The sequence below is a fragment of the Thermobia domestica genome, chromosome 6, assembly GCF_964235325.1.
Source record: "Thermobia domestica chromosome 6, izTheDome1.hap1.1, whole genome shotgun sequence".
Taxonomy (NCBI): Eukaryota; Metazoa; Arthropoda; class Insecta; order Zygentoma; family Lepismatidae; genus Thermobia; species Thermobia domestica.
The window spans coordinates 138,984,863-138,997,327 of NC_137459.1; positions in this window are offsets into that span (position 1 = coordinate 138,984,863).

Below are 12,465 nucleotides of genomic sequence, written 5' to 3' on the forward strand. Positions count from 1 at the left end.
TTGCTATCTAGTGGCCAGTTATCCCCATTCCTCTCCAACAGATAGGAAGCAATTTGCGATAAAGATTATTTCCCCTTATTTTTCTTTCTTTCTTTACTCAACCCTCTGCATACCGACATCCTGCGATTTTTCTCTGTGTTCATATCCCCCCTTCTGCTAATCATTGTTTTCTTCATCGCTTCTTTTATATTGTTTCTGATCTTGGATGAAGAATAATTTCCCTTCTGTAACGAGCGGCAGCTAAATGATTTCTTTCTTTCCTTTGAAATGCATGAGCACATTGTTATAGAAAGACTTTGCTTCAAATTAGTATCATATTTCATGACTACAACGAAATAAGAAACCCTTAAAAATTTGATGACGCTTTCTACAGTCAGTTCGCCTGTAGCACGTTGTAATTGTAATTTCAAATATAATAAATAGTTTGTATTCATTGCAACATTCCGAGGTGATTAAATAAATAGAGATTATACAACATACAGGGTGTAGCAAAATCGCAGGGGCATTATGAGTAAAGAAAAAAAATGGAAAGAGAGGAAAGTTGTTGGAAATTTGTGATTTTCAATCTAAAATAGTGGAATTTTCTCAATTGCCAACTCTGAGAAATAGAAATAAAAGACACCCTCCTGGAGAACCCATACTCTCAAGATTGTGACATCATCACTCGTCAAAAATGTGAACAATCTGAAAGTGGTTAATTCACATAAAATTTAGCGATTCGGAGTTCGAATTAAATAATTTTCGTCACTTTAGAAATACTTATTAAACTTACTTAGTCCAGTTTTGGTTGAGTCGGCACATATCATTTTTCTAGTATATCATCAATAATACATCGTATTTAAAACAAAACAAACCAGTTGAAAATGCGCCAAAAGCATTCCGAGAGCGAACTTAAAAAAGAATGGAAAGATGGAGCGGGAATGATAACTGTGATTGTTCCTTCATGTAAAAGTAAATATTTTTATCCACACCTTTTCTCTTTCTCGCAAAATGTTATCTCTCTATGACTTATAGTTCCCGATATATACCTCCTTAATCTCCCGTAATTCGAACTTTTTTGGCCAATATCTGGGGAACGGTGGCCAGTTAGACAGTGGTCACTGGTTTATATTTGGTACCAAAATATACACCATCCTCTTAGGTATTGATCAACCCAAATATGATCTCCATATGACTTGCGGTTCCGAGATATGACTCCTTACGTCTCCCGAAATCGGAATAATTTTTGGCCAATATCTTGGAAACGGTAAATCACAGGAAAATTATATTGGTGTTAATCAATACATAGGGGGATAGCAAACATTTGGTACCAATATTACCAGTGGCCAGTTGGACAGTGGACACCGGTTGCTATTTGGTACCAAAATGTTCGCCATCGTCTTTGGTACTGACCAACACCAATATCATCTCTCTATAGCGTACAGTTCCCGAAATATTGCTCCTTAAATCTCCGAAAATCTGCCTTTTTTTGGCCATTATCTTGGGAACGTAAGAGTGACGCTAAAATTTCCATCACTTCCTCAGATGGTTTTCGATGCTCTATCGAAAAGAGGGAAGGCTCAAAATTTTAAAAGAAATGCCAATAAAAGACAGACGGACAGACAGGCAGACACACATTCATAGAAAATTCAGCAATGAACATCTTTTAAGTTCGTTGAAAATGGCATGCACAAAATATACTTGAAAAATAAATCTAACCAGCTTTTCTGGTGCAGATAGTATCTCATAATGCCCACAAACGTTTACTACATCTTGATGCACTATTTAATTGAAAGGTGTAGCTGATGATAAAGCAGTCTGCGCTCTTGAAAATGTACTTTTGTTGAACTTAAGAAATTTTGATAAATTTTCCTGTCTTCAACTACTCAGTAAATTCCATTCACGACATATCAATATCAAAGCGAATTATAAGCTCTGTTTTAACCATGTTCATCGACAAACGATTCCTTTCCTCACTCCAAAGTAACCTGAATAGAACAGAGAGTAGGACTAGTAAGAAGAAAAATTACCGGACAATTAATGTCTGGTTTTGAGGTCATACCGGACACCGGACAAGGAGGTCAAAAACCTAATTTTCCGGTAAAATATCGGACTGTTGACAACACTATTTTGGTTTCCCACTCCCGGGGATCCCTATGTTAAGTAATTAAAAAAGCAATGTGAAGATCGAACCGAACGTAAGCGCGAGAAAGAATGGCATAATAAAGTGCACATTGCTATGTGAGGGAAACTAAACATTTCGAATACGTTCCCCGACAATGGTGTGATGTTAGCATGGCGTCAGCCCAATGGAACACCTTGCTTAAGTTTCAGTGTTGCTTCTACATTTGGCATAGAACGAGTTATATTTGTGGAGCTCAACCAGTGGCACGATTTGAAATATTTGTCCTTTTTAATCTGAAAACAATCTATTTCAAACAATTTTCAATTCTATCAATTCTTCTGTATCTTTACTCATAATGGAATTGACCTATGACCCTGAAGTTTTGATACATACTATGAAACTGCATTTCCTTAAAATTTGAGACAAATTTGTTTCTTCAACTTATGAAAATTGAATTTGAGCACCGAATTAAGAGCATGTTACGGACCTTCTTTTTCATTGAAATAGTGGAAAAATGCATACATGTACTTATTTTCGCTCTAAAGAAGGATATATATACAAAAGGGAATCTCACAAAGGTACTTTTGCTCATATTGAATGACGATAATAAATTGTGCATAGCAATACAGAGCAAAGTATACGAGGATTTCAAAGTTGCAGCATCAAATATAATTTTAATACCGTGTGAATATAAATGAATGAAACAGTTTTAAATGTATTAAATATAACTTTAACTAACAATAACAAAACTCGTGCCAAATGAAAGATAAGTATCTCCATTTTACTGTACAAGTGCTCAATGTGAGCCTCGTTTATAACACGGTACACCTGTAGGCTAGTTCCTCCCTTACTCCAATCAGCACGTATAGTGATGGCAGCAACAACTCTTTGAATTCTGTCTCAATTCAGGCAGGTTAGAAGGCAGTCGAGAAACGTAGACTCAATACTTTACAAAACCCCAAAGGAGAAAACGAAAGGGATAAAATCCGGTTCCCTTATAGGCCACCGGAGATAAGTGCTGTCATGAGGTTCATATGGACCAATTCAGCGGTCAGTGACATTATTCAATCAGTCTCGTACACAGTGATGCCAATATGAAGGTGGACCATATTGTTGCCAAAATAAGTTATTTGATTAATCTTGGAGTAGGAAAAGAGCCATTCTCAGAATATATGAAATAATGTATTGCAGTTGTGGTAGCCTATATTCACTGAAAAAAGAACACCCATACACTTTTCGTCGGAAAACAGCACAGAACACACTAACTTTTCAGGAGCCTCGTTCGCGTAGTAAGATTTCATGGAGATTTTCAGATCGCCAGATTCTGACATTTGCATATTAATAATTGTATATTAAGATGAAATATCGATTCATCACTGAACACAACAAGAAAGTAATGTTTTTTTTTCTGCTTCAACATTTCAGTTGCGAATTTGAAGCGCGCAGCGTAGTCAGTAAGATTGAAAACATGTAACAACTGAAAGCGGTGGGGACGCATATATGTATAAGCGTCTTCTTAAGACTTTCCATACTATAATCTCTGGCATTGTATGTTCACGATTGATCTGCATATCATTTTTATGACTTTGTAAGAAATACTCCTTAACATGCTCAACATTCTTCTCAGACACTCTTGGCCATCCCGTACTTTTTTTTTTTTACATTTACACATACAGCCGGTCGTTTCAAATTGGTTTTGCCATCGACGAATGTTGTTTGTATTTGGAAGATAACAATTAAATGCTCTATGAAGGCACGTAGACCTGTAGTAACTGACTTATTACTAGCAAACTGAAAAATAAAATAATGACCTATATTGAAGAGTCGTCATCTTTGTTCCTGTAGTTGCCAAGCGAAGAAAAATATCTTACCGCATGCATACAAATAAAAGTGTATTTCTTTCTCTCTGAGTCTACGAAGAACTTGGAACGCCTCATATAAGTGACAAGATAAATAAATCAAGTTGCTATATTCACTTATATACATCCGGTATAGTCTATATTTCCATTATCCTTTATTTTTTCTAGGATACTAAACCAATTTAAACACAATGCGAATTGTGTCACCAAATAGTATCAATAAGTATACGTTGTTGTTTTCTTGATTATAACAAAGCGCTCTGAAAAGTAAAAATCCTAAATTTTAAAATCAAAGAAATATAATGGAATGCATAAAAGAAGACTCATGTTGACCATCAGCTGATAATGATAAAATTATAGACTGCGCGGGAGAAGCAATATAAGTCAGAAATTTTCCAAAATGATATGTCAACATTGGAGATCTATGTGTCATGCTCCACCTCCGGTTAACTTGGTATAAGTCAATTCTAAACGTGAGTTGAATAATCGCGCCCTGGTACTGTTACTATAAGTGATTCATAATTGTGCTTGGTAATATATATCGCCTCCTGGAAACCTTATTTTCAGTTGAAATCCCCTTCTGAAACAGTTTTTTTTTTTTTTATATACTGTTTCACCCACATAGTCTAGAATTATTCTGCTTGATTTTCTTACTGACCAGCGATGCCAGGCATTGAGGATGAAAACACCGGAAATCGAAGGTTGCGGGGTAAACCGATTTTCGAACACATCACTGCCGTATATACTTAAGTTAATAGAATATTGAAACCTGTCAAAATTTTACGTTTTGACTGGCTGATTCATTGATTTAATTTTAACTTCCCATTCAATGCAAAAAGTATAATAGGTGTGGACCTGAAAATTAGCATGAAGTCCAAATCGAATGTAAGGATAAACTGCATTTAAAAATATAACTAACCACAGAATACGTGTTAAGTAGTCAGCATGCTCAGTGATTATTTCAGACAGGTGATCCAATAGGAAAAACAACCTTGGAAGCCTCTCAAGGCATATTTTCAATCGCGTTCAACGTAGGTTACGAGCATTTGTGCAGTACTATTTCCACTCCGTGTATATTGAAACTCCTCTCGCTGGGTGAAATGTCCTGAAATCATGAGTGAACCTAATTGTCTCTAAGCAATAAAGTTAGAGTCAAAAACAATAATTTCATACCAACATATGTTACTGCTAAACTTTATTCCTTAAACATAAAAAAAGTCGAATACGAAGAGATACTTCTCTCATGTCTCATGTCTTACTAGATACAAACTTGAGTGTTAATTGTCTTCTAGTATGACAGAATGACTGATTAGCGGGGATATCCTGTGCATTGATGTTAAAATGATTACCTTCTCGAACCGTGATTTATGAAGCTTTGGGAGACTGCCAATCTTACTATAGTAAATACAGAAAATGTCCACTTCATAGACAATGTAGAGAACAGTTAAAACTGAAACTTACTAAATGCAATTGTTTATTAAGAGCTATCTTCGGCGAGAAGCACGATGTATACTGATTATTTGTATAACTTTGTTTAATTATTCAAGATTGATGCGTTGCATTAGCAAAACGATATTGTTTGGATAATTTGATATCAAACTTCTGTTTACAGTTCGTACCGGACCGTTTTACATTCCAGGTGTTAACAACTGTTAATTTATGGATTTTTTTTTAAAAAAAGAAAAATTGGGTTTCCATATTTAGAGAGTATCATTTCAAAATTGCTTTGCTGGAGATGAAATGTAAGATCAGTATGCAGCTGCGAACTTTCAGCCTATAATTTCTAGATCACGGAAAAAACTTTAGTTATTTATACACATATATAGTGTTTGCTTATAGCGATGTACATTTTTTATTTGGTAATTTGCCAAATTAGAGGCCTATTTAATTGTAAGTTTGTCCATTGTCGATTTCCTTAATAAATTTACGATAATAGTATTTGAGGTTACTATTCACGTAATGCATTTATATTCAAATACACTCCAATGTGTCACTATCTTCGAATTTCATCGAGTAGAAAATCAAATTTATTTCAACTAATAGTAATTTGTAAGAATGGATACGCTCTTTCAATATAAATAGTATGTATTTGATCCAGTAACAAACAAATCATTTATATAACTTTTCTTTTTCAAATACTAGAAGTAAAAAATGCGTCACAAAATTGGTGTAACTTGTACAATTAGATTTATGATCTACTATATGTGATGCTTATCGCGTAAGATACATTTTTGCTCTGTTTTATGATTTATTGGTCACAAGGTGACATATTAATTGTAGAGTTGATCAAATTTAAGGCTAATTAGTTGAAATCATCACTGTTGATGATTAGTCTGTTTTTTTTTTCAATCATATACACTAGCTTTATTAAATAACAAGACAATAACACTACAAATTCTGATAATAACCTTAGGAAAAATATACTAAAATATGCATTTTTATCGATTTATTTTACAAGCAAATAAACAAGTACAACTTTCAAGATCATGGTACCTAAATTTGGAATATAGTATACTTTGAAGCATATATATAATTGGTCCAAAATTTAGTGCATATATGAAAAATGTAATACAATCTGACTAATCAAGTTTTTGTTATTTCTTATTGAAATTACAATTTTAAAACTAAAATAATAATTATATTGACATTTCTGAGTTTTTTAGACTCAAATGAGAAGTCACAATAGTGATAGAACATCATATTCATTCGGAACAGGTGAATCATACGATACAATTTCGAACCGCTTTTGCATATGATCTACAGAGGAATTCGCATTGAAAGCATGCAGAGTTTTGTTCATCATGCAGTTCCTGATTTCACACATCCGTCGTTTTTTTTTTTTTTTTGGTACAAACTGGTACAGAAATAATGTTGTCTGTGAAATTTCTTAGAAAAGAAAATGCTGTATGGCCCTTTTTGACAGGAGCAGTGATATATATTATATTTGAGTCATCTGGTCAACAATGTCATTTTCAGTTTTCTGTTTATTGTAAAATACAACTCTGAACATACATATTCATTGTGAACATAATATATTAATATCAGTATCACTATAAATAGTGCCTGGTTAAAGTATTCAACCCTCTCCCTTTACAAAATCCTGGACTCACACTGATCACAACCATTTTCTTAGAATATCATCGTAAAGGAACACACTAAATAAATAAATGTGTTACACAGGTGTTAATTGATGTATTTATTTATGAAATGCAAACGTAGCAGCTAGAGCCTTTGAATTTCGTTCCACCCCATCTGCTAGCTGTTTCTGGGTTCTTTTAAGATAACTAGGTTATAGCATACTGTAGTGTTGTTAATGACATATTATTTCTTAACGTATGAACATAATTCCTTTTTTTTAGAAAATAACCCGCGGAAACAAATCTGAGTAGATTTTGGGAAAATCGTACAAAAAAAAAAAAAAATCAGCACAAATTAAATTACTCTCTCTATTTGCTTTTGAAAAGGAAGTGACTTATGCATGTTGTTATTAATAAAATATTGTTTCCTGCAATAGTAACAACACCATTAAAATTGTTGCGGAGAAACATAATCATTTTCACACCTCAGTTAATTGTTCTTAATTTTGGAAACCGGAAGCAAATTTAAACAAAAGAACAATAAACTCCCTTATATATATATATATAGGGTGTTTCAAAACAACACCGACAACGTTTAGGAGGTGATTCCTGACACCAAGATAAAGCAAAAGGTATAAACCAACCTGGGTGCACAAATTCTTCCTTTCGGAGTTACAAGCTGCCAAAAAACATGAAAAAATGAATTTTAAAGGCCCATAGCTCCAATACTATGAGACCTAGCGGAGTCGGGTCAAGACTTTATTTAGGAACTAATATGTGCCCTAACCAAATATCCATGTGTCAGAACAATGCGGTACTTCCGCAACAATTTTTATAGAGGCAGTTGGTGAGTAGCCTACTTTAGATTATATGCCTGTAGCCAAACTGGCTTCATAAAAATTGTTCCGTGAGTACCTTATGATTCTGAAACATGTATTTTTGAATAGAGTACATATTAGTTCCTAAGTGGAGTCTTGACCCGATTGCGGTAGGCCCTATAGTTTTCGAGCTATTGATTTTTGAACTTCATTTTTTTCATGTTTCCGGCAGCCTATAGCTCCGAAAGGAAGCATTTGTGCACCCAGGTTGGTCTATATTTTTTGTCTTACCTTGTTGTCAGGAATCACCTCCCAAACGTATATATATATGGAGGGGTGTGTAGGTCCGTGGGTACGAACTGTGTATGTATATAAGGTAACTTCGGCAAATAACGCCAGTCGGGTATTAACGCAATTTGATACTCTAAGCCCTGCTAGCATGAGCGCATGTTTCGTAAGTTGACAACTCACGGTGTTATGGTATACATTAACAAGTGTAGACGTTGTACCATTCAACAGAGGTAAAAGAGTGCAGTTTTTTTACTGTGTTAAGATAAATAAATGAATTTTTATGAAACATTAGCTTCCCGTTGTTCAAGTTTTACAATTTTTAGATTTAAATTTTTATTTAAATTGCTCAATGAGTAAAATAATAAAAAAGTAGTAATGTATGATGAAGTCAAAATGGATAGTTGGCAGAATAATATTTTGCAATAAACATATTGTTTTGCTCAGAGCACAATATAAGTTAAATTTATGAAACATTAGATTTTAAGTATTACTAACAGTGTACGTCGGTAGAGTGATCATTATGTAAAAGTAGGTCACAAATAATAGGTGTATGATCAATGTTTTATATTTAGAAAGGCTAGTGAAAAAACAAATTTATTGTTTCGAGAAAATAACGCTCGAGTCGTGTCGGAAAATAACGCCACTTTATCTAATTGTTAATATAAAATAATACTTGTGGCAAAAATGTATATATATATTTTTGTGCCAACCGGCTGGGAGATTTGCGAAGTGTCTAAATATTAGTCGTGTGCACATTTTATTTATGTATTTAGTAAGAAAATGTCGAAAGATTAAGGCCAGATGATCTGAAATTGTTTTACGTCAAGCTCTGATGGCCATGCAGCAGGGTATGTAAGTCACATATGCTGCATCTATAATATTCCCCACAGGACACTGAGAAACTTCTTGAAACAATAGTAACAGGAATCATTCGAAAACGTGATTGCAGTTCTATATTGTCTCGAAAATTTGAAATAGAATCATTGAAACACGAAATAATTCGCTCACACGTAGTTAGCTTTGGTGTAGATAGAAAATACGTCTGTGATGCTGCCTACAAAATGTACCTGGAAGACACCATAACTTCGTAAAAATAGAGCTGTTAGGGACTACTTTTACAAGTATATTTGTGATAAGAGACCTGAATATCGTCTTCAGAAATGTTGAAATTTAGCTATAGAAGTTTCATTTGATTCAACAAAGCACCAATGAATGACTTGCATGTTCTACTAAAGAATATACTTGATACTCTGAACTTATATGACAACGCAAAACTAACCTACATTGCAGATGAAACTGCACTGCAAAAAGCGTAGAATAACAACCAAATAAAATCCGGTACGAAAAGGAAGCAAACGAATGTGTAATGCAATAAAAGAGAGAAAAAGGCAAAACTGTAAATATAGTTGCGTGTGACAAATGGATCCTGTTTAAATTGGATTTCCCCAATTGTTTTATACTAGGAAAATATGGAAATAAAGAATTTGGTGATGATTTTCTTCCAAGTAGTATCCACTCAATGACCTCGTTGTTGTATTTTCCCCAAGCGATGTTTCAAAGCAAGAGCAACCCGCAGCAACACCTACAGACACACGAACCCGTTTCTTTGTCTCTCTTATTCCATGTGGTAATGTGTTGCACCGTAAATATGAAAAAAACATTCCGCAAACTGCGTTGCATTTTATTATTTTATTTCGATAAAGGAGAAAATGCTACACAGGCAGTGTTCGAATTAAACTTGTGGAGAAATGCTTGTATAATTTCGGTATACATACAAAAGGGAAATATTTATCCCCGGTAAGTATGTTATGTTATTTCTGTGATAAGAACCGGGGATGATCTTTTACGATAGCGGGATTTCCCCGCCATCCTCCTTTAAACTCGAGCACTGTACGCAGGCCTGAGAAAAATTCGTAATGTTTGTAGGGAACATACGCTACCATAATCAACAATCAAAAGATGGTTCAGTCCCTTTTGTTCTGGAAATTTTGATGTCCAAGATGCTTCTCACAGTGAGCGAGTCACAACAGAAGTAGATTATATACCGGCAAAAGTCTACCCAGACTGGGATGTAAACAATCATGACATTGCCAACGAGATAAACATTCACTACCAAACAGCGCTAAACCATTAAAAAGTGACAAGAAAGGGGAGCTCGATGTTTGGGCCCTACATTATCTGACACAACATTTATTCGATTAAATCTTTATTTATGGATCTGTGCTGAAACGTAACAAAGTGGAGCCATTTCTGAAACGGTTGATCACGAGTGATGAAATTTGATAACCTAAGGGGGATAATGTACAACAAAGGTTGTAGTTGAAACGGAAAGAATCTCCACACGCAGTGCGTGGCAAATCACACACTGATGCTCAGAAATGTTATGTTGTGCATTTGGTGGGTTTGGAAGAAATTGTGCATCACGTGCTGTTGCTGCCGGGAAGAACGATAGACTTGGGTATGCATTGTCGACAATTATCACAACTACACTTAGTAACTCAAAAGATATGACCGGAGCTGTTGAACATAAAGGGTGTCGTATACCACGCTGACACCTCAGAAAGTAGAAATGTTTAACGATCCGCCAAATATTGGGTGGGATGCTTAACAAATCCACAGTATAGCTGGAACCTAGTACCATCAAATTATCACAAGCGTTGATCTCTGCAGAATTCACTGATTGGTATTAAGTTAGCTTCGGAAGGGATCTGTGAAAACCACGTGACATTTTATTTTATACCAGAAACCGCACAAGTTCTATAGAGATCAGATTATGGTATCGCCACAACATTGGCACTATGTCGTGAAATACAATGATGTATATAGGTTTCCATAATGATTTTTTTTCTTTCAATTACAGTAAATATATTCTCAATGTTGACCTCTAAACGTTCAATACTTTTAGGTAAACTGATGTAACACGATAAATATATAAGCAGACGATTGCAATAAGTACAAACAGTAAAAAATCCTTCATTTGAGTTTATATATAATTTCAAAATTTGATATGCCTTAACCAGGAAACTGAAAATTTACACACTATAATATTACACACGTTTATATAGCAGCTGGAGACCTGTCATTAATCAAAGTTTGATCCCGTTCGAGATAGTTCGGCGCTGTCTTTGATTTTTCAGGAAAGAATCACATGAATATCTTTACATATACATATATACACATGTATTTAAAATAGAAAAGGTTGAAATAGTGCAAGTAATGAAATATATTCATTATATAAAGTTGAATGAAACACATTTCGAAATATACAAACTTCTCTAAAGTCAATAGTCAGTTTTGTTTTCTCAACCATAAAAGCTACTTTAGTCGTTTTTGGTTGATGTTTTTATCAAAATGATAATTCAGTATAATATATTCCACAAATAGAAATGTAGGTTGTTTCAGAACAATATAAGATGATTTTTACTTATCAAATTCGTAAATCGTGGTCAGTAAAAGTATCAAATCACTAAAGTTTTTACTAAGAATTAAAGTCAACGATTTGCATATATATATATATATATATATATATATATATATATATATATATATATATATATATATATATATATATATATATATATGCATTTTTTATCAACTTTAGTAATACCTATATTGCGATAGTTTTCCTATTCGTAGATCAAACTTACTTACTAAAATGCACTGCTTACTGGATGGTAGAGAAATATAACCATGCATTTGGTTTAAGTGGATTGATCGTTTGATGCTGATTTCATTTTTATAGCATATAGTGTACGTTCAAACAGATAGTAATGATACCTTTCAAATTGTTTGAAAACTGTTAAACGTTATTGGAAATGAATATCATTAAAAGTTCTGCAATTAGGCCATATACAATTATATGTTTGCATATCCGATTAGATTAAACGCATTAAGTAAAGTAGCTTAATTCTGTGCAATTGCGTCAAAATTAAATATTTGTTTGATTTTATGAATTAAAAATAGTGTTTCTTATTCAATAATATTACACCATTTGATACATGTACTGAAGTAGGTATAAACCCTATACAAATGAAATTTGCTGTGATGTATGCGTACACATAAGAATATATATTTCGATGTGAATATAGTGCATAATATACATAGAAATAAAAGTGAAAAATAAAATGCCATTTAAAAATGAATCAAAAGTGCACAGCTATGCTCAGAAAATACACTCAGATTTATTTACTGATTGCTTTCGTCCAGTGACGACGTCAGAGCGGGCAATGGGGGCGAGCGGCCCCCTAATAGCTACTTCTGCCCCCCTGACTGCCACCTAGACTGCCCCCCCAGACTCCTACAATATTTAAACATTA